At 43.0% G+C, this 23,040-nt stretch overlaps 2 protein-coding genes and 1 non-coding gene across 3 annotated transcripts in view; 2 read left to right on the top strand and 1 right to left on the bottom strand.

Annotated features, from left to right (window-relative positions):
* Positions 1-23,040, top strand: part of LOC126000480 (zinc finger protein 688-like) — a gene marked incomplete at its 3' end in the record, with an annotated part of 128,739 nt that overhangs the window by 66,251 nt on the left and 39,448 nt on the right. The gene's annotated exons all lie outside the window — the stretch shown is intronic.
* LOC126000482 (zinc finger protein 208-like) overlaps positions 1-23,040 on the top strand; it is a 58,953-nt gene that overhangs the window by 20,451 nt on the left and 15,462 nt on the right. The gene's annotated exons all lie outside the window — the stretch shown is intronic.
* Positions 5,932-6,038, bottom strand: LOC126000483 (U6 spliceosomal RNA). Its single transcript, XR_007492765.1, has one exon. It is a non-coding gene; the product is annotated as a U6 spliceosomal RNA (small nuclear RNA).

The following is a 23,040-nucleotide window of genomic DNA, read 5'->3' as shown; positions in this document are numbered from 1 at the left end:
CCTATGTTCTCCAGGAGCGATATCTGAATACTGAGCCAGGAATGACCCTCTGAGCAACACAGGGTATGGCCCAAAAATGAATTGAAGAACATTTTATTTATTTATTTATTTTATAAAATCTCTTTTAAGCCCCATGATTACAAGTATGATTGTAGTTGGGTTCCAGTCATAAACAACACCCCAGCGTCACCAATGCAACATTCCTACCACCAATACCACCCCTCTGTCCTTTCGAACCCCGGCCTATATTCCAGACAGGCATTCTACTTCTCTCATTAAGATTGTCATAATAGGGCTCCGCCCTGCTGTGCCTTTGTTCACTCTGAGAACTTCAAGAAAAACTTCTCCTGCGCCTGTCTGCCTGTGTTTCTGAATCCCTGAAGGTCTCCTCAGAGGCCTAGGGAGCTCACCCCCAAAAACCTGCATTTTGAAGCTGCCCAATGAGTAAATTCTGTCTGTGGTTGACTAGAGAGCTGAGCTCTCTAGCCTGCGGAGGCTCCACCCTGCTGTGCCTTTGTTCACTCTGAGGACTTCAAGGGAAACTTCTCCTGTGCCTGTCTGCCTGTGTTTCTGAATCCCTGAAGGTCTCCTCAGAGGCCTAGGGAGCGCACCCCAAAAAAACTGTCAACTAGAGGCAGCAGATGAGCATTCACTTCACTTCATGGCTGCGCATTCTTTCTAATCAATTAACCGCACCACAACACGCAGGAAAAACCACACTACAAGCGTGACAATGGGGAAACCTCACAGGCAAACACCATGCACAGAGAATGAAGACAAAAGCTCGGATGACCTAATAAATTCCAACCACCTGATTAAGCTCTCGGATAAGGAACTTAAAATAGCAATATGGAAGATGCTTGAAGAACTCAAAGAAAGTGTAGATAGATCTTAACGGAACACAAAGACAGAAATCAGAAAACTCCAAACTGAAATAATAGATCTGAAAAACATGGTAGCTCAATTGAAAACCTCAATGGATGGCCTTGCCAGCAGGGTATCAGCAGCTGAGGAGAGAATTGGAGTACTGGAAGATATGATGCAGAAAAACTCAACACAACAGAAGAAATTGGAAAAGAACCTTAAGACAAATGAACAGGCAATGGAAAAAGTACTCAAAGAATGTGAACAGATGAAAATAGAAGTCTTTGATAAACTCAACAGAAACAACATAAGAATCTTTGGTGTCCCAGAGACCCAGGTAGGAGATCTCTAGGAAGAATCAACCGTCAAAGACATAATCAAAGAGATACTCTCAGAGTTAAAGAAAACATGCAATCAAATCCTGCATGCCCGAAGAGTACCAGCTAAAAGAGACCCAAAGAAAAACACCCCAAGACACATCCTCGTTAATGACAAGTCTATCTAGAGATAGAATACTGAAAGCAGCAAGATCAAAAAGGGAAGTTGCATTCAAAGGAGCATTCCCTAAGATTTACAGCAGATATATCCCAAGAAACTCTCAAGACCAGAAGACAGTGGTGGGATATTGTGACAAGACTGAATGAAATGAATACCTCACTGAGAATACTGCACACAGCCCGATTCATGTTCGGGTTTGAAGGAAGAATACGTAGCTTCATGGATAAACAACAGCTCAGAAAGATCAATAAAAGCAGAAAAAAATAAAAATCACATGATCATATCAATAGACTCAGAGAAAGCATTTGATAAGGTCCAACACCCATTCTTGATCAAAACTCTCAGCAAGATTGGAATGGAAGGAACCTTTCTCAATCTAGTTGAAGCCATCTACCACAAGCCAATGGCAAATATCCTCAATGGAGAAAAACTAAAAGCCTTTCCTCTAAATTCTGGTACAAGACAAGGCTGTCTGCTCTCACCACTCCTCTTCAACATAGTACTGGAAGTTCTTGCTATAGCGATCAGGCAAGAAAAGGATATCAAGGGAATTCAGATAGGAAAGGAAAAAAATCAAGCTCTCATTGTTTGCAGACGACATGTTACTCTACTTAGAAAACCCTAAAGACTCTAACAAAAGGCTTCTAGAAACAATAGACTCATATAGCAAGGTGGCAGGCTACAAAATCAACACACAGAAATTAATGGCCTTTTTATACACCAATAATGATAGGGAAGAGAAGGAAGTCAAGAAGGCAATCCCATTCACAATAGTGCCACACAAACTCAAATATCTTGGAGTCAACTTAACCAAAGACTTGAAGGACCTATACAAAGAAAACTGTAAAGCCCTGCTCCAAGAAATAAGAGAGGACACATGGAAATGGAAACACATACCCTGCTCATGGATTGGCAGGATTAACATCATTAAAATGGCAATACTCCCCAAAGCATTATACAGATTTAATGTGATCCCCTTAAAAATACCCATGACATCCTTCAAAGAAGTGGATCAAACACTTATGAAGTTCATCTGGAACAGTAAACACCCTCGAAAAGCTAAAGTATTCCTAGGAAAAAGGAAAATGGGAGGCATTATTTTCCCCAACTTTAAACTGTACTACAAAGCAGTAGTTATCAAAACAGCATGGTATTGGAATAAAGACAGACCCTCAGATCAGTGGAATAGGCTTGAGTTCTCAGACATTGTTCCCCAGACATACAATTACCCAATTTTTGACAAAGGAGCAAGAAATCCTAAGTGGAGCAGGGAAAACCTCTTCAACAAGTGGTGCTAGAAGAACTGGTTAGCCACTTGAAAAAAGCAAACATAGACCCCCAGTTAACATGTACGAAGGTAAAATCCAAATGGATTAAAGACCTTGATATCAGACCTGATAGTATAAGGCAGTGCTCCTCAAACTATTGCCTGCAGGCCACATATTGTATTTGTATCTGTTTTGTTTCTTCATTGCAAAATAAGATATATGCAGTGTGCATAAGAATTCGTTCATAAGTTTTGTTTTTACTATAGTCAGACCCTCCAATGGTCTGAGGGACAGTGAACTGGCCCCCTGTTTAAAAAGTTTGAGGACCCCTGCTAAGGTATAGAGAACAATACGTCGGTAAAACACTCCATGACATTGAGACTAAAGGCATCTTCAAGGAGGAAACTGCACTTTCCAAACAAGTGGAAGCAGAGATCAACAGATGGGAATATATTAAACTGAGAAGCTTCTGCACCTCAAAAGATATAGTGCCCAGGATACAAGAGTCACCCACCGAGTGGGAGAAACTATTCACCCAACACCCATCAGATAAGGGGCTAATATCCAAAATATACAGGGCACTGACAGAACTTTACAAGAAAAAGCATCTAATCAAAAAATGGGGAGAAGAAATGAACAGACGCTTTGATTAAAAAGAAATACAAATAGCCAAAAGACACATGAAAAAATGCTCCTCATCACTAATCATCAGGGAGATGCAAATCAAAACAACGATGAGAGATCATCTCACACCACAGAGATTGGCATACGTCACAAAGAATGGGAACAATCAGTGCTGGCGGGGATATGGAGAGAAAGAAACTCTTATCCACTGCTGGTGGGAAAGCCATCTAGTCCAACCTCTATGGAAAGTGATATGAAGATTCCTCCAAAATCTGGAAATTGAGCTCCCATTCGACCCAGCTATTCCACTCCTAGGGATATACCCTAAGAACACAAGAACACAATACAAAAACCCCTTCCTCACATCTATATTTATTGCAGCACTATCACAAGACAGGCTCTGAAAACAAACAAGATGTCCTTCAACAGACGAATGGCTAAAGAAACTGTGGTACATATACACAATGGAATATTATGCATACGTCATGAGAGATGAAGTCATAAAATTTTCCTATACATAGATGTACATGGAATTTATCATGCTGAGTAAAATAAGTCAGAGGGAGAGAGAGAGATGCAGAATAGTCTCACTCATCTATGGGTTTTAAGAAAAATAAAAGTATTTTTGAAACAATCCTCAGAGAAAATGAGAGAAGGGCTGGAACTTCCAGCTCACTTCATGAAGCTCACACACAGAGTGGTGAGTGCAGTTATGGAAATAACTACACAGAGAACTACCATAATCATGTGAATGAATGAGGGAACTGGAAAGCCTGTCTAGAGTACAGGTGGGGGTGGGGTGGGATGGAAGAAGATTTGGGACATTGGTGGTGGGAATCTTGCACTGGTGAAGGGGGTGTTCTTTACATGACTGAAACCTAATCATAATCAGATATGTAATCAAGATGTTTAAATAAAGAAAAAAGTTTCAAAAAATCTAAAAAAAAGAATGTAATTTTCATCCTAATTCACAGTTGCTTTACTCCCAATTTTTTGACTTATTTCCTTGAACCATCTCTTATCTCCTTTGGTATTGGTTTTCTGACACTCACATATAACTTTCTCTCCCCAGACGCTTTGTTTATAGTAATAAAATTTTTATTGCTACAGAGAAAAAAAGATTGTCATGATAGGGCTAGAGAGAGAGCATGAAGGTACAGCGTTTGCCTTGCATGCAGAAGTACGGTGGTTTGAATCCCCGCTTCCCATATGGTCCCCTGAGCCTGCCAGAAATGATTTCTGAGTGTAGAGCCAGGAGTAACTCCTGAGTGCTGCCAGGTGTGACCCCCCCAAAAAAAGAAGATTGTTATCATAGTTGTTAGTGTAGTTATTTCCCTAACTGCACTCACCACTCTTTGTGGTGAGCTTCATATTGTGAGGGGTCCTTCTGTCCCACATCTCAATTGTCTCTGGGCATTGTTACAGTAAAGTCCTTAATTTTTCTTAAGACTCATAGATGACTAAGACTATTCTCTGTCTATGGATTTCCCTCTGACTTATTTTACTCAGCATAATAGGTTCTATGTACATCCATGGATAGGAAAATTTCATGACTTCATCTCTCCTGACAGTTGCATAATATTCCATTGTGTGGGGCCAGAGAGGTGGCGCATAGGTAAGGAGTCCGCCTTACAAACGCTAGCCTAGGAAGTGCTTCGGTTTGATCCCCTGACGTCCCATATGCTCCTCCAAGCCAGGAGCGATTTCTGAGCACATAGCCAAGACTAACCAATGAGCATAAAATGGGTGTGCCCCCTCCCCAAATATTCCATTGTGTATATGTACCAGAGTTTCTTTATCCATTCATTTTTTGAAGGGCATCTTGGTTGTTTACAGAGTCTGACTATTTTAAATAGCACTACAATGAATATAGGTGAGGAAGGGATTTTTGAATTGTATTTTTGGGTTCCTAGGGTATATCCCTAGTAGTGGTACAGCTGGATTGTATGGGAGCTTAATTTTCAGTTTTTTGAGGAATCTCCATATTGCTTTACATAAGGCTGGACTAGACGGCATTCCCATCAACAGTAAATAAGAGTTCCTTTCTCTCTACATCCCTGCCAGCACTGATTGTTCTTGTTCTTTGTTTTTTTTTTTTTTTTTTTTTTTTTTTTGTTTTTTCTTGTTCTTTGTAAAGTGTACCAGTCTCTGTGGTGTGAGATGGTACCTCATCATTGATTTGTATCTTTCTGATGAGTGATGTGGAGCATTTTTTATGTGTCTTGGCCATTTGTATTTCTTCTTTGTGGATGTGGATGTTCATTTCTTCCCACTTTTTTTTCTTTTTTGGGAGGGGGTCACACCCAACGACGCTCAGGGTTACTTCTGGCTCTGTGCTCAGAAATCATTCCTGGCAGGCACTGAGGATCATATGGAATGCCAGGATTCAAACCTCCATTGGTCCTAGGTAGGCCGCTTGCAAGGCAAATGCCCTAACACTGTGCTTTCTCTCTAGCCCCTCTTCATTACATTTTTTGATGGAATTAGATTTTTTTCTTGTTAAGTCTGTCAGTACCTTGTAAATCTTAGATATTAGTCCCTTATCTGATGGATACTGGGTGAATAGTTTCTCCCATTCTTGGATGGCTTTTGTATCCTAGGCAATATTTCCTTTGAGGAGCAGAACCTTCTCAGCTTAATTTCTTTCCAACTATTTGTCTCTGCTACCAATTTTTTTTAAAATATGGAATGTTTCACGAATTTGCGTGTCATCCTTGCGCAGGGGCCATGCTAATATTCTCTGTATTGTTCCAATTTTAGTATATATGCTGCCGAAGCGAGCACTCTGCTACCATTTGTTTGTAGAGTGCTGTTTCCTCCTTGAAGATGCTTTAGTCTCAATGGAGTGGTTTTTTTGTTTGTTTTTACCTACATATTTTTTTTGTATCTATGATTTCAGGCCTGATATCAGAGTCTTTAATCCATTTGGATTTGACCTTTGTTCATGGTGTTAGATAAAGGTCTGAGTTCGCTTTTTTGCAAGTGGCTAACCAGTTGTGCCAACACCATTTGTTGAAGAGGCTTTCCTTGCTCCATTTTGGATTTCTTGACCCTTTATCAAAGATTAATTGATTGCAGTCTGGGGAACTGAAGAAAATTCTAAAGTAAATAGAATTCTTTCGTGTGAGTGACATGGAAAGGCCTACATTGCTTCATATACCTTATTCAAAAGAATATTCATATTGAATAAAAATGATGTATATGTACATTTTGGGGGAAGGTCTGAGCTTAACCTCTGACACCATAGAATTCCTAGAAAAAAATCATGTTGGAGAGGTGCTTACTCATAGAACGATTGTGAGAATTAATTAAATTCCTTACTTCCTTTAATTTAACAAAGCTAGTGCTTAGTCCTACATTGCATAAATATCTGTCCTAGCTGTGTTTGTGGGGGGAACCATATGGCAGGTGGATAGCAAGCCCTGAATACCCCTGGCAGAGGCACTTTCAGGCTGAGTGCAGTGACCATTCTACTGCCAGCCTGCAGGGGACAGTGATGAACTGGACTTCTGCCTCAAACTCAGCCCCTGCCCTAGACTCCCAGGGACTCAGAAGTGCAGTTCCTCCCTCTAGAGCAAGACCAATGTTCCTGTCCTATTCACATTCTGATCCCAACCCCATTCTGTTTTCTAGGAGAGAAAGGAGTTTCTGTCTGTTTATGTTCACATGGGACTGAGCTGGTGCGCAGAGGTGCTGCCCAACTGGCATTTTTGGCTCTTGCAGGCACTTCCTGTCAGGCAGGGGTTTTTCTTCTTCTACAGTGCTTACATCTGTGTCTTTCGTATAGGGATTCATACAAACTGCCCTTCTTCTGCTCTTCTGGAATAATAAATACATACTGGTGAAGACGGAGCTGCATCATTGGAAGTCCAGTTCCCAAGTAGGGGGAGAATGTGAGCATAGGATAGGACAGCAGAGGAGGACAAGAGTGTGCAGCTCCCCTATTTTCAAGGTGTGGCTCCTGGACTCTGTAATTTGAGTCCACTTTTGTCCTTGTTTACTGGGTTTGGTTTAATGGTCCCCAATGTGCTCAGACTTGGCTCCTGAATCAATGTTCTTGGATCACCACTGGCAGGTCTCAGACCTTAAAGGGGTTCTGGAGTCCATAAAATATGTACTGGTGATATGTTGCCAAGGAAATCCTTCATCCCAGAATTTTTCCCTAAAACCCCATTCCTACCTCTCAGTGATGAGATCTCTTACTGATTGTTAGTTCTGGCTCCACAGCAGATAGGGGGTTCTCCTGGTCTGCACGCAGGTGTCCCTGATGCTCTGCATGATGGATCATATGTGGAATCCCAGGTTCTTTCTGGGCAGGCCATGTACAACACAAGTGCCTCCTGGCTGTTCTGTAGGTTCAGCACAACCTTCTTCATTTGTATTTTGCTTCAGTTCCAAGATGCTAGGCTAATGCCTATTTATTTGTCTTTTCCTATATTCACTCAGGATCCACCAGGGGGGTCTGGCACACTCCCCAGCGTTCCTAACTCTCTAAAATCTGGGTGAAGAATTTTCTGCCTTATTGGAAACTATGTGGCTGGGTCCATTCCTTAGTGTGCACTTTCGTTTGAGTTTTTTTTTTTTTTTTTTTTTTTTTTGGTTTTTGGGCCACACCCGGTGACGCTCGTTTGAGTTTTTGTTTGGATTTCTTTGTGCTGTGATACTTCAGATTGTTTGGTTTTGTATAGAATTTTTCCCATGTTGGTTATACTAAGGGGTTACTCTGGCTCTGCACTCAGAAATCAATCCCAGCAGGCCCATTGGACCATAGGGGATGCTGGGATTTGAACCACTGTTCTTCCTGAATTGGCTGCATGCAAGGCAAATGCCCTACTGCTGTGCTATATCTCTGGCTCCCTGAAAATAAAGTTTTTGTTTTTGTGCCTTGCCCATCACGTGCTCAGGAATAACCTCTGTGGCTCAGGGGATCATGTGGGATGCAGAGTTGCAATCCAAGCCCTATGAATGATTACAGGGAAAATATCCTCCATGCTGTTATGGATTCCAGCCAGAGTATTTAACATTACCCATAAGGTCAAGGCTGGTTCTTCCTGAAGACAGAGGGGAGAGGTCCTGAACCACTTTATTGTACTAGGGATCTCGACCACCTTCATTTGTGATCTGGCTCAGGACATAGAGTGGTTGTGCCTGGACACTCTCAGCTGAACCTCTACAGAGACTTGAAGATAAATCTTCAAGTTATGGCTTATGACTTATGGGTCATAAGTGAGAACCGCCCTGGGGCCATCCATGCAGAATCTACCTGTGGGGGGCCCAGGATCAAGTTTGTATCTGGGTTCAACATGAGACCTAATTCTCTGTAGATCCCCCAAGGACAAGCACCTCCCTATTTTATTAACCCACAGTCCTTACATTATTTCTTTTATTATTTTTGTTTTGTTTTTTTGGGTAACACACTCCTTGCTCTATGTTCAGAAATCACTCCTGGCAAGCTAGGGGGGTGTAAATATGGGATGCTCAAATTCGAACTAGTGTCCTTCTGCATGAAAGGCAAACGTCTTATCTCCATGCTATCTCTCTGGCCCCATCATTACTTTATTTGTTAGGGGAATCCAACTTTACAGTTTTAAATGTTATTTCATATGCCCTGAGAGATCATTTGTTGGGTATTTGCTTTGGCGGGTTTGAACCAGGCTTGATTCTGGCTCCATACTGACCTCTATGGTTCAAGGGGTCACCCCTGAGCACAGACTTCAGAGTCATTTCTGAGCACTGTGGCCCAAAACCCCTCCTGTAATATCTCATTTAATGTTGGTGAAGGTGGTCTCTTAGCCACCACTGAGCATGCTCAGGGCTTTCTCCAGCTCAGACCTCAGACCTCCTAATGTTATTCAGGGACACTTGGAATGCTAGTGATCCAACCTGAGCAATCCTTGTGTAAGGTGATGCCTCCCCTCTATGGTATTGTCCCAACCCCCAAAGAGTCCAACTTGAATCTGAACAAGTGTGACTTAGTTTTGTTCATGATTTGTTAAGAGCCACATGGCATCAGTCCCTTCTGATCTTCTTGGGGGTTATTGACAAAGGCATACATTCATGTTCCCTACTTCATTATATTGTGTCTTGGGCTGCACTTTGTGTTTTGTTTCTTTCTGTTGGGGTTAAATACAACAGGAAATCAGCCTTCCTACTGGCTGTGTTCTGAGGTATCACCCTGGCTGCATTTGTTGATGGTGGGAATCGAGCCAGTGTTGCCTCCATTAAAAGGTGTCCTAACCACTGTATTATCACTCTAGCCCCTTCTTTCCTTGTCTGATGTTTGATTTTTGGGCCATACTCTGTGACACTCCTAGCTTTGCACTCAGAAATTAGGCCTGCCAGGTCAGGGGACATTATGGGATGCTAGGCACTGAATCTGGGTCAGCCACATGCAAAGAAAATGCCCTCCCTGCTGTGCAATTTATTGCTCAGGTCTTGTTTTTTCTCTTTTGGGACTGATGCTCAGGAGATACTCCAGGCTCTACTATCAGAAATTACTTATGGCACGAGGCCTGACTGGTGGCTCAGCAGTAGGGTGTTTGCAAGGCTAACCTAGGTCAGATCATGGTTCAAACCCCCAATGTCCCATATTGTCCCACAAGCCAGAGCAATTTCTGAGTGCAGAGCCAGGAATAACTCCTGAGCATACAGGGTGTAGCCCAAATAACCAAGAGAAAGAAAAAATCAAAAGTAATCATTCGTGGCAGTGCTTTGGGGAGTATATGGGATGCTGGTAATTTAACCGAAGTCTGCCTCTTGCAAGGTAAACACCCTCCCTGTTGTGCTTTCTCTCTGGCTCACTCAGAAATAGTTTTTGTCATTGACTAGTGAGCCCATGACAAAGCTAATGTGATTTTTGCCAAGATCCTCACCATGATCCTCCCAAACTATTTTCCCTTTTCTGGAAGCTGATTTAGTACCTGAAAACAGCATATATTAACCCCTCCTATGTTGCCACATTCAAATATTTCATTCAAATTTTTGTTGTTTCTATTTCTGTGTTTGGGTTACACCTGGAGGTGCTATGGGCTAAGTCCTGGCTCTGCACTCAAAAATTACTCTTGGGCCACCCAGGGGATGCCATGGTTCAAACCTGGGTTTTATCACCAGCATCTAATATCTTTCTCTGAGCCTGAAAAGCATAATTTTGAAGTAAGGAGCCAGTAATAATCTCTCAGTGCAGCTGGATGTGGCCCCAAAACAAAAGAAAACACTTTATCTTTATGTTTTGGAAGTAAGGAAGTAGCGGGAGCTCCTGAGCAAATAAGACCAAGACCCAGGTTCTTTGCAGCCTTTAGAGAAGGCTGGGCCTCCTCTCTGAGAGATTCGAGTAGGAACTGAGGCCAAGAGAGTAATATCAATGACCATCAACTACCTCCAACCCTGCTGCCGACAACCACCTAACGAAAGCACTCTTACCAAGAAAAAAGACCCAGGGAGCAGGCTGGGAGAAACCCTTGAAAAGCCAATTTGGGACAATGGACACATGTCACTTGGGACATCGTAGCAGCATCTGCCCTTGACTTGGGGATTTTCCAACTTTCAGTCTGATATGTGTGTTCAGAAGCATGCTGTGACTCTGTGTCTGTCTCTTGTTGGTGTTTCTGTTCCTTTTAGTGAAACCACATGGTTATCATGGCTTACTCTGGACTCTGTGCTCAGGAATCACTCTGAGCAACCATAGGGGACCTAATTACGTGATGGAAATGGAATCTGGGTCACCTGCTTGCAAGGGCAATGCCCTAGCTGTAGTCCAGGCCTGATTTTCCTGAAGGAATAAGTCTGGATCTCCATGCTGTTTCCAGGAAACAGAACTGGTGAGAGCCAAAGGGTCAGGTTTCCCTCTCTAGGCTGTTGCCTCTTCCTCCTAATTCATATGCATTACTTGGAGCCTACCAGCATCAGTTTTGTTGGTTCTTTATGCAGTCGTTTCTAAAATTTCCTGCATGTGATTGTTCAATCTCATATTCTATCTGGATCATGGTCTTCAGCATCAAGTTTATTTTTGGGTGCAGATATTGTACTCTCTTGGCCACAATGCAAGTGCCTCGCAGCCTGTCCTAATCATGGCTCAACTTGCCTCTCTCTCAGTCTCTTTGGTCCATCAAAATGATCCATCAATGATCCACAGGAATAAAGGAACAATATCAAATAGTCCTGTCTTTGAGGGTCTTCCCTCCTGATCACCTGGCTGAGACCCCAGATTCTGGGGTGCTCAGAGTGGCCCTTGATGAAAAGAAATTAAAATCATCCCTCCTGGGCCCGGAGAGATAGCACAGCGGCTTTTGCCTTGCAAGCAGCCGATCCAGGACCAAAGGTGGTTGGTTCGAATCCTGGTGTCCCATATGGTCCCCCGTGCCTGCCAGGAGCTATTTCTGAGCAGACAGCCAGGAGTAACCCTTGAGCATCACCGGGTGTGGCCCAAAAACCAAAAAAAAATCATCCCTCCCGACCTGCCTGTACCTTTGGGCACCCATCCCTCACCTTCTCAAAAGTCAGCAGGTAAGGCAGCTAAGTAGACTAAACTAGGAAAAGCACCCAATGGCATAGGAAGCCAGGTACAAAGAAGCACAGCTACTTCTAGCGGCTACACACTAGGCAATTCTTGCCTGGAAGGTAAGAATTTTTGCTTCTTCTTGACTTGGATCAAGTGATTAGAGGTCATGGATAGATGGGTTGTATGGGGGAAGTGTGATTAGATTACATATAGAGTATAGGTATTTAATATTCATTTTCGTATTTACTTTTGGGGGCTACCATCTGTTGTGCTCTGAGCTCAGGACTTAGTCCTGGCAATGCACAGTGGAACCAATGGTTTGCTGAGAATCGAAGCTAATGGAAGCTTGTTCAAGGCAAATGTCCTGTTCGATATGCTATCGCTCTGACCACAAGAGTAGTGTTTTCATCAAAACCGCATACTCCAGGGACCTGTTCCATTGACTTGGATAGCTCAGTGCTACAAGCACAGAGGATTTGTAAAGAAGACAGGGTCAGGGAGTTAGTAGAGCAGGCAGTGTTATTTCTTTGCACTCAACTGACCCAACATTTCCTAGGTTCCTCTAAGCACTGGAATAGTCTCTGAGTGCAGAGTCAGAGATATCCACTGAGCACTCTTGGGTGTGATTGGCCTGGAATTACAGTATTTTTGGTTAGAACCAAGAAAGAACATGAAAACAGAACAGATAATTAACCAGATCTGCGGAACTATTGGGTTCCGTTTTTCCCTTTTAAAGGGACACCTAAAGAGAAAGAATTTTTTTGGTGGTGGGGGGTCAGGCACCAGGTACCATTGGTTTCCTAAACCAAACCAAACCAAACCAAACTAAACCAGAACACTCATCCCAGCCTAGTATGCGTGGAGCTCTGAGTCGGTCTTATGCCAGAAAATGTCAGGGGGAAGGTCCTCATGTACTTAGGCCAAAGCTTTTCCCTTCCATCCTCCCATATTTTGCTAGGCCTTTGCAAACCACAATTGCCACTCACATCGTTTTTACTGTATTTTTTTAACTCTCATTCTTTAAAAAAATAAGAGCTTACTAAACTTTCTGCTAGTGCATTAAAGAATTCATTAGTGATTCAATCATTTTCAAAAATATACTTGCCACTGAACATTTTCTTTCCTTTCTCTCCCATCCCTTAGGTTTTTCTTTCAATTATTTATTTTTTAAAATCATGTTTCTTTTGGTCTTCCTGAAACAATTGTATTATGATCAGTTATGTCAACTATGAGAAGCATTTTCATCAATAACAAACATTTTAAAAAATGGGGCCAGAGAGATAGCATGGAGGTAAGGCATTTGCCTTTCATGCAGAAAGTCGGTTCGAATCCCAGCATCTCATTTGGTCCCCAGAGCCTATCAGGGGTGATTTCTGAGCATAGAGCCAGGAGTAACCCCTGAGAGCTGCTGGGTGTGACCCAAAAACAAACAAACAAAAATTCTCACAGATGATGAAGCCATGCTACATAAGCCTGCTGCATGAGATAAGGCAATCTCCAAGTAGAAGCATTCCTGCTCCTCCCCAAATCCAACACAAATTACCCAAGAGTAAGAGAAAAGGAAGCTAGTAGCAACCCCAACAGGGAATCAGGAAAACAAGCTCATAGCACATTAAGACAGAAATTATGGGCAACACGAGTGACCAGATTCAGAATTCTGATTCTGTTTTGAAGGAAATTGGTCCGGCACTAACGGGACTTGTAATTTAGGAAACACTTCTTGCATGAACTCAATGTTATGGTGCCTGCGTAATCCTCTAAGTGTGGTGGATTTTTTTACCTGAAAACATGAGGATGATCTTAACAGGTCAAATTCATTGGGACATTATGGTAAAGTGGAAGAAGAATTTGGAAAATTATGAAAGCTCTATAAGCAGGAGAGCACAGGCATATCAGTCAAAAAACATTAACATAACCATTGGGAAGATCAAGAACTGATTTACAAGGCATGGCCAAAAAAGATTCACATGAATTCCTTCTATTTCTGAAGAATGGTCTCCAGGCTTTTCTTAATAGAGCTGATAGGCAGAAAAGATCTTAGAAGAAAATAATAGGGGCCAGAGCAGTGGTGAGACCATGAGCATTAGATCCTGGTGTCATATATGATCCCCGAAGCCAGGAGTGATTTCTGAGTGCATAGCCAGGAGTAACCCCTAAGCATCACTGGATGTGACCCAAAAACCAAAAGAAGAAGAAGAAGAAAAAGAAGAAGAAGAAGGAGAAGGAGAAGGAGAAGGAGAAGAAGAAGAAGAAGAAGAAGAAGAAGAAGAAGAAGAAGAAGAAGAAGAAGAAGAAGAAGAAGAAAATAATAATAATCATAATGACTTTTATGGGCAAACCATGCTTGGCAGAGATATAAGCTGTTTTATTATTTTTGGGTTGAGAGATATCACAGTGGTAGGGTGTTTGCCTTGCATGGGGCAAACCCAGAAGAAGATGGTTCCATTCCCAGGATACCATATGGTTTCTCCTCACCTTCCAGGAGAGATATCTGAATATCCAGGAGGAATCTAGGGCACCTCTGGGTGTGACCCAAAAAGAATCTATTATTGCATTTTCAAGCTAGTTCAAATCCACAGCCCAATATCTCACCTGTCACAAAAACTCTCAAACATTTGAGACTTACATGCACCTAACTTTGCCACTAGCATCCACAAGTCAATATACACTATAGTATTGCCTCAAATTATTTTCCAAAGGAGAAAAAGTAACAAATAATGACAGGTCACTGCAGAGTGCAGCGTGATCATATAAAACAAGACAGAAAATTTGAAATCACAACCAGTGATTTAAATACCTCTGAAATTCTTTTCTGATGAGCACAGGTAGAAGCAAAAATTACAAAGCTATGTGGCCTTCCCCTTAGAAAACCTTCACTTGGGGCCAGGAAGGTGGCGCTAGAGGTAAGGTGTCTGCCTTGCAAGCGCTAGGGTAGGACGGACTGCAGTTCGATCCCCCGGCATCCCATATGGTCCCCCCAAGCCAGGAGCAACTTCTGAGCGCATAGCCAGGAGTAACCCCTGAGCATCAAACGGGTGTGGCCCAAAAACCAAAAAAAAAAGAAAAGAAAAGAAAAGAAAACCTTGACTTATTGTTATTGAGCTATTGAGTCTAAGAACAACTTTGAAAAATATAATTAATATACCTCCAGGTTCTAAACAATGTGGTGAAATAGATAAATATCACTAGAAGGCCTACTGTGAAAATGCAGTGAAACAATGCTCGTTTTAGTTCGCTAATTGTTAAGTTTTGGATCACGGAGTTTCCCTACTTCTGTAAAATCTTCCCCAGCTTATACGTCCTTTTAAACTTAAATGGGTCATATAGCAATGGAGACAGCTGCACAAATTAAAGCAGAAGTCAATGGACAAAGAAGTTGGATGCTGTGCCCTCGCACTACAATACTCAGCATTCTTAATTCTTATTACAGTGTTCATTACAAAATGTTTAGCAACTTATAAAAATTATTTAGTAGGGACCAAAGTGTTGGCACTAGCAGTAAGGCATCTAACTTGCTTGCGCTAGCCTAGGATGGACCGCGGTTCCATCCCTGGCATCCCATATTGTCCCCCAAGCCAGGAGCAATTTCTGAGTGCATAGGTGGAGTCACCTCTGAGTGTCACCAGATGTAGCCAAAAAATATTTTAATATGCTTAAAACAGGGTATGGAAACTGATTGGTATGATGTATTCATAATCTAACATATAAGCTTTACAGCCAAATCTAAAATTTCCTCACCACCTTACTTGATGGCTTTATATTTATGAATACATCTAGATGAATCAGTTTTACATCTGTGACATATTGATTGATCAAATATGTATGTGTGTATGTCCTGGCCACCTTTATCTTAGACTAATGTCTATCAATGTGATAAAGAATGTCTGTCTGTATTATACATAGCTCTTCTAACTTCCCCTCCTGTTACTCCACCCTGAATTTACGTGTAGCGACCTGAAACCCACTCATTTCTGGGAGGGGTCTTGGGAACCGGATAGTAGGAGTAACTCTACCTGCAAGACCCGGCCCATTCCGGGGAGGGGTCTTGGAATAGGTAAATAAACCCGGGAGCGAAGGGATTAAGGATCTTTGCCTTTTGGCCCTGCGGGGCTCTCTGAGGGAGATGGCTGAAATAAGACGCAGGGCAAGTTTGGAATGGCTAAATGCTTAAAAGGTTATGAGATAGGCCACACACCTGTGGTGGTCAGGGCCTGAATAAAGATAATGCTTCCTGAGGTCTGCCGGCTTGTGAGTCTGATTCCGCTGTTCGCCTAACCTGGAACTTGCCGAATCATGGGGGTTGCTGAGCCACGTGGCCTGGGATGGCACAGAGAGAAATCCACCGCCATCCAGCCCCATCGTTAATTATTTAATGCAAGAATTGGCGCCGGGCGCCATTTGCAAGGTTTCTTCGCTGTTAACCTTGCTGGGTATTTGTGAATCCAAGAACAGTCCCCAGAATGAGAAATTACTTCCCATTCCCTTGTCCCCTTTCGGGGGAAGACCTTGGTAATATTTATCCGCAGCAAATAATAATCCACACAGACAAGAACGATAGGGTTTAAAAGATCGGGCAAAGAGAGCCAGAGAATCCTCTGCAGCCAGCAGCTTTTTCACAGAAGGACCCCTCACTCCTCTCCCTCAAGCTATTTATTGCCAACTCCACAGCGCCCCACCTGGAAGGGTTAGGTGGGGCAAAAGTCACAGAACAATCCTAAGGAAACACTTTTATATACAATTCCAAGAATCATCTTATGGAAACTTTTTCATATGCTACAATTCCCCCTTTTTTATCCGGTTCCCAAGACCCCTCCCAGAAATGGGTGGGTTTCAGGTCGCTACACGTAAATTCAGGGTGGAGTAACATTTCCCCCTTCTTTAAAATATAAAAAGAGCCTTTTGTAATTTTGACTCCACCTTTAGCCAAAGGTGGGTTAATATTTTCATGCACCAACGTAATAAAGTGAAAATTAATATACCAGCCCTTTTCAAAAACATATTTTTGCAAAATATACTTTACACCTGTAACCTAAAATTCTATTAATGCTTTTTTACCAAGCATTATTCCGGAACTTTTATGTTCCTATACTTTTAAACTATATTGGGGGAACTTCCTGTTTCTATAAACCTTTCCTATACACAAGTATTACAGCATAGATGCATAACATACATTTTAAAAACAGGCTAAGTACATTAAAATACACAGTAAAACATTTTGCAATTGAAAATATTAACTATGAAAGACAACAAAACACATTTAAATTATAAAGAAAATGACTAAGACAAAGATGCAGGTGGTTAGAAATTAGATGTTTAAATGGGCCAAGCTGTATTACCTCCCTTTTATTTTTATTTTTTAACCACTAACTAAAACTTATTCCATTACCAACTATGAGTAAACTATAAGACTACCCGCTTAGTACCTATACCTAAAATCATAGTTTAAATGATTAATTTGTTGCACGCTGATTTCACCACTTGGCTTCTGTAAACTTGCTGGTTTGTCCCACGCTGATTTCACCACGTGGCTTCCTTTCAGTTTCAGGCCCTGCAAACGGTTCTGTAGACCATGAGGTTGCAGGTTCCGCTGCCCGCTGTTTTACCTTTGTGACCTGGAGGATGGATTTCAGGTTTTTCGCTTTTCCGGGCCAAGCTGAGCCCAGCTCAGCCCAGCCCAGCCCAGCCCAGCCCAGCCCAGCCCAGCCGCCGCTTGGAGCTTTTCGCCGCTTCTTTGATGCTGGAGGGGCTTCACCGCTGCCTTTTCTTTTTTCCGGACGCACTTTGGAAGCAGCTTATGGCCCACATCTTCACAGGGCGCTTTTGGATGTTCAGAGTTCCAAGTGATTTAAACTAAAAGTTCAGTCCGAAATTTTCAAAGTCGAAATTCAAATTCAAGCCAAAGGTCATTTTCAGAAAATCAGTCCACTTTAAATAGAGTCTTTTTTCTCCTCCGTTTCCAATTTAAGCTTTTAATTAGTTTTTGTACAGGCCGAGGTTTTTGTAACAAAGTTTTAGTTCTGGGCCTGGGCCTGGGCTAGAGGTGATGCAAGCTTCCACCTCTCTTGTTTCAATGGCCTTTGAACCCCCAGATGGGGTGTCGGCCATCTTTGAACATGGCTCCACGTGGCCATACACTTTGGGCTGACTGCATGTGAACAGAGCGAAAATCAAACAGAAGAGCAGAAATCTCACCATATTCGCTGTTTTCTTGGGTCCAGGATTCATGTCCCTGTTCGGGCGCCAATTCTTGCATTAAATAATTAACGATGGGGCTGGATGGCGGTGGATTTCTCTCTGTGCCATCCCAGGTCACGTGGCTCAGCAACCCCCATGATTCGGCAGGTTCCAGGTTAGGCGAACGGCGGAATCAGACTCACAAGCAGGCAGACCTCAGGAAGCATTATCTTTATTCAGGCCCTGACCACCACAGGTGTGTGGCCTATCTCATAACCTTTTAAGCATTTAGCCATTCCAAACATGCCCTGCGTCTTATTTCAGCCATCTCCCTCAGAGAGCCCCGCAGGGCCAAAAGGCAAAGATCCTTAATCCCTTCGCTCCCGGGTTTATTTACCTATTCCAAGACCCCTCCCCAGAATGGGCCGGGTCTTGCAGGTAGAGTTACTCCTACTATCCGGTTCCCAAGACCCCTCCCAGAAATGGGTGGGTTTCAGGTCGCTACACGTAAATTCAGGGTGGAGTAACACCCTCCCTGCTTATCACTCAGCAAATGTTTTTCCTTCTTTGTCTCTGCTACTGGTTCCAGACTTATTGCTTTCCCTATTACATCCCTTGTCTCCTAAAGCAAAGCACAAACTGTGCCCTAGAACAGCACTCCACTCTCACACACATACACTTCTACATGCTTTTAGCCTCTCGTCTCCGTGAATAGCTACACATAACCAGAACTTACTTTTCCAATGGGTCCTGGATAAAGGACTGATCTAGGCCTGTGAGTTCACCCAGCAGTGCAGGAGATCACTGACACTCCCATTCCCTACCTGATTACTCACTACTAACAGATTACTTTGTTAGCTGATGTCATCTTAGTGAATCATCCTACTTTGGACTTCTCTCAACAGACATAGAAGGATGAATATATTCTGGGAAAACAATGTTATTACTTTGAACTTGATACAGCAGAAAAAGAGGGAATATGTCCATTTCCTTATATGGCTTTGTTGGGGAACTGTGTTATTGCCTTGGCATAGATTCAATAGACAAAATGGGGACATGTCTATTTCTCTATATATTTACTGGGGACGATGTTGGTACGACATCTCTGAATCAGGGATCGTGGACTACAATATAGCCATAGTCCCCTGGTGACCCAATATTACTTTGTGGCAATAGTATTTTCTCCTCTTTGAAAGACTCAGTGAAATGGGGGAAATTATACAAAAATTTCCCATCTACTAGAGATAGCAACTATAAATTTTGTGTTGCACATGAGCCTTAAACCATAAATATTTGTCATAATGGCTTGAAATAAGCTTCAGTTTCTCTAAGATTGACTATACACCCCTAAGCTTTGGTTCCATCAATGGGACCAGGGGTATTTTTTGAGCCCCTTTTATAATGAGTGAACCTGGAAAAAGCTTTGCACCACAATGGTAGTGAATTGCAAACTTGGACATGCTTTATGACACGAGGCCTAACAATGACTTGCAAACTGAGGCATGCTTCACAAGGCCCTGACAGTGAGTTAAGGCTTGTGAAAGCCCAAGGGACTCTAGTGCAATTCCTGTCAGAGACAAACACCGAAGATAATATGAAAGAGAAAGAACCTTTACTTATACTGAGATGTAGAAGATTAATATTCAGAAGTTAGGCAAACTAAAGACTGACCTGAAGCCGGCAGTTGAAATGGATGACCAGATGTTTCCTGGGAAAGGCCACCTGTTCTCAATCTAAAAGTTTTTAATCCCAGCTTTTATTGCACCTATACAAAACAGCTATTAACACTTTGCTATAAGCTCTGATCTGGGGTTCCTGCCTCTAGTGGAAAATGATCTAGTATAAGTTAACTAAGCTTTGTTTTTTGTGCTCAACGAAACAACTGAATTTTTGTTTAACAAACAGGAAAGTGGGAAATTTAGCTAATAACATCAAGTACACACCCTGTTTTGAACACCTGGAGTTCCAGGGTGTTCTGAGAGGGTCCTTGAATTCCTGAGAGAAAATCGTCTCTCCAGACCCTCTGTGCCAATGGGGCTCCTCTGGCAGTGGTCAGCAGAAAGGGCAGCTTATTGGGACCAAAACAGGAAAAGGATCCAAGGGGGGTGGAACCTGAAGGTTCTGTGACATCACAGATACTTCTTGTGGTGTCTTAAAGGGCCAGGCTTCACTCAGCACCAGGTACTTCCTGGACTGGAAGGTAAATTTATGTTTCTTGAGTTGAATCAGGAGATTCAAACTGCTGTGAGACTCTAATCATGGAGAGTGTGAGAGGAGAGTTGTGAGGAGTGATTAGATCTCATATGGATTAGAGATCTATTTATGTATTATCTAGCTAGCTAGCTCTGAGCTTTGAGGCACAAACTGCAGTGCTCAGAGGATACTTCTAGTCCTGAGGATGCTCAGTGGACCTATGGCATGCTGGGGATAGAACCTCTGTCGACCATGTGCTGTCTGCTGTGTTTTCGCTCCGCCCACAAGAGTATAGATTTTAATTAAAATTGCATACTCCACGGGCCTGTTCCAAATCACTTCCCAACATGATATTGATTTGGATAGCTCAGTGCAGAAATCACCTAGGATTGTAAAGAAGGCACGGCCAACAAGCACAGCAGGCAGTGTCTTTCCTTTCAACCGACCCAGCATTCCATAGGTTCCTCTGAACACTGCTAGGAATGGTGCCTGCGTGCAGAGCAAGAAATAGCCACTGAGCACTGTTGGGTGGGTCAGTTCTCAAAGTACAGTGTTTTTGTTAAAGCCATGGAAGACATGGAAACAGAAGAGATCATTGACCAGCTCTACTGAACAGCAGGGCTAAGCTTTTCCCTATTAAGGAGTCTGATGCATCTATTGGAAATCTTGGCAGGTCAGACACCCAGGCGCTTGTGTTCCTTATAACCAAACCAAAGCAGAACATTCAGCAACTTCCTAACTCACATACACACAGAACCCACAATGAGTGGTGGAGTGGCTTTGGGTTGGTTCCCCCGGAAGTCCCCAAAATGCCCTTGTCTGGTGCTTGGTGTGAGGCCCAGTAGGAGCTTCCTCCCTCCACATCGCCTGTGCTCCTCGGCACCTGAAGTGCTTGGGCGCCACCTGCTGGCCACTTTTCTATGGCGCCTGTTGCCAGAACATATCTACTGGTAATTCTGGCAGAGATTTCCTTGAACTGCAGAAGCTGGTGTTCCAGAAGGTTGGCGTCATAATGGACCTGGGTCCCGCTGTCATGATAGGGTCTGCACAAGGTCAGAAGGCTGAAACTGTATCTGCAGACTTGATCCCCATTATCTGGCTTTGGGAGACTGCAAGCAGCATTTCCTTCTTCCTTCCTTCCTTCCTTCCTTCCTTCCTTCCTTGCTTCCTTCCTTCCTTCCTTCTTCCTTCCTTCCTTCCTTCTTCCTTCCTTCCTTCCTTCCTTCCTTCCTTCCTCCCTTCCTTCCTCCCTCCCTCCCTCCCTCCCTCCCTCCCTCCCTCCCTTTCTTCCTTCCTTCCTTCCTTCCTTCCTTCCTTCCTTCCTTCCTTCCTTCCTTCCTTCCTTCCTTCCTTTCTTCCTTTCTGTTTTTGAGTCACACCCGGCAGCGCTCAGGGGTTACTCCTGGCTCGATGCTCAGAAAATCGCCCCTGGCAGTCACGGGGGACCATATGGGATACCGGGATTCGAACCACCGTCCTTCTGCATGAAAGTCAAACGCCTTACCTCCATGCTATCTTCCGACCCCAAGCAGCAACATTTCTTAGGCTGGACGATATCCTTATTGAGCCAGCACCTCAGGTGGAGCAAAACAAAGCAAGACTTGGAAAATAATCATTTCTTCCAAGCCTGGAGGCCAAAGGTAATTGCCTGACATAATATCGTAGTAGATGGGGTACAGAGCATTTCTTCCTTTATTCTTTTGTCTTTTATTATCTGTTGTCCTTTATTCTTTTCTCTCTCCTTATTGGGTTTAAGTTGCAAGGTCTTTGGGTCAGGAGGCTTGCATTAGGCCTTTCCCTCACTCAAAAATCAAAGGGTGGAGCAGATGTCCTGTGAATTTTAGAGTCTGGTCCTGTCAATATTATATTGTCCAAGGACACTTGCAGGCTATACACTCAGAAATCACTCTTTGGCAGGCTCAAAGGCCCACAAGCCGCAGGTTGCCGACCACTGGTCTAGAGGATCCAAGTTTCTTTTCATGTTTCTATAAACAAAATCACAAGAACATTTCTACAGATAATACAGTTTGAAAGTAAGCTGTTACATAAGATACGCAATATAACACAGCAATTGAAAAACATTCACGGGGCTGGAGAGGTGGCGCTAGAGATATGGTGTTCTGCCTTGCAAGCACTAGTGTAGGATGGACCGAGGTTCAATCCCCCGGCATCCCATATGGTCCCCCCAAGCCAGCTCAATTTCTGAGCGCATAGCCAGGAATAACCCCTGAGTGTCCAATAGGTGTGGCCCAAAAACCAAAAAAAAAAACATTCACCAGGATAGCTGAGAACTTTCAAAACTCTAACATGCCTTTCCCAGAACTGTGGAAACAACTTTTTTTTTTTTGGTTTTTGGGTCATGCCCGGCGGTGCTCAGGGGTTACTCCTGGCTGTCTGCTCAGAAATAGCTCCCGGCAGGCACGGGGGACCATATGGGACACCGGGATTCAAACCAACCATCTTTGGTCCTGGATCAGCTGCTTGCAAGGCAAACGCCGCTGTGCTATCTCTCTGGGCCCAACTATTAAAGTTAGATACAAAATTTTCTGTTTGCATGGGGTTTAAAAACAAAACAGTAAAATTCATACAGATAAAACACAATTTAACCAGCAATATAGTGACCGATGAAAATAGGGTTAAGAGATTAGCCTAGGAGAAAGTTAAATTTTGGAGGTAACCCAGGTGCAGAAAATTCTGAGAGCTGCATCTCCTTTGTTGGTCTTCAGCTGGTCTGGATCTTCCATCTCCTCCATCATCACCTTCTGTGTTAGGCTTTTGGGGTCTCTTCGATAATTTTCTGCAGGTTAGGAGTCCAACATCCTCGCAAAAGACACCTTTTGTAGAGGAAAGATGGTAGACAAGATCTCCGCCAGGCTCCTTGATACAGCTGAACCCTTGGCTCTTTTCCAGAGTCTCCAACGG

The sequence above is a fragment of the Suncus etruscus genome, assembly GCF_024139225.1.
Source record: "Suncus etruscus isolate mSunEtr1 chromosome 15 unlocalized genomic scaffold, mSunEtr1.pri.cur SUPER_15_unloc_3, whole genome shotgun sequence".
NCBI lineage: Eukaryota > Metazoa > Chordata > Mammalia > Eulipotyphla > Soricidae > Suncus > Suncus etruscus.
The sequence above is the reverse complement of the archived record's forward strand: the minus strand, read 5'-3'. Positions and strand labels throughout refer to the sequence as shown.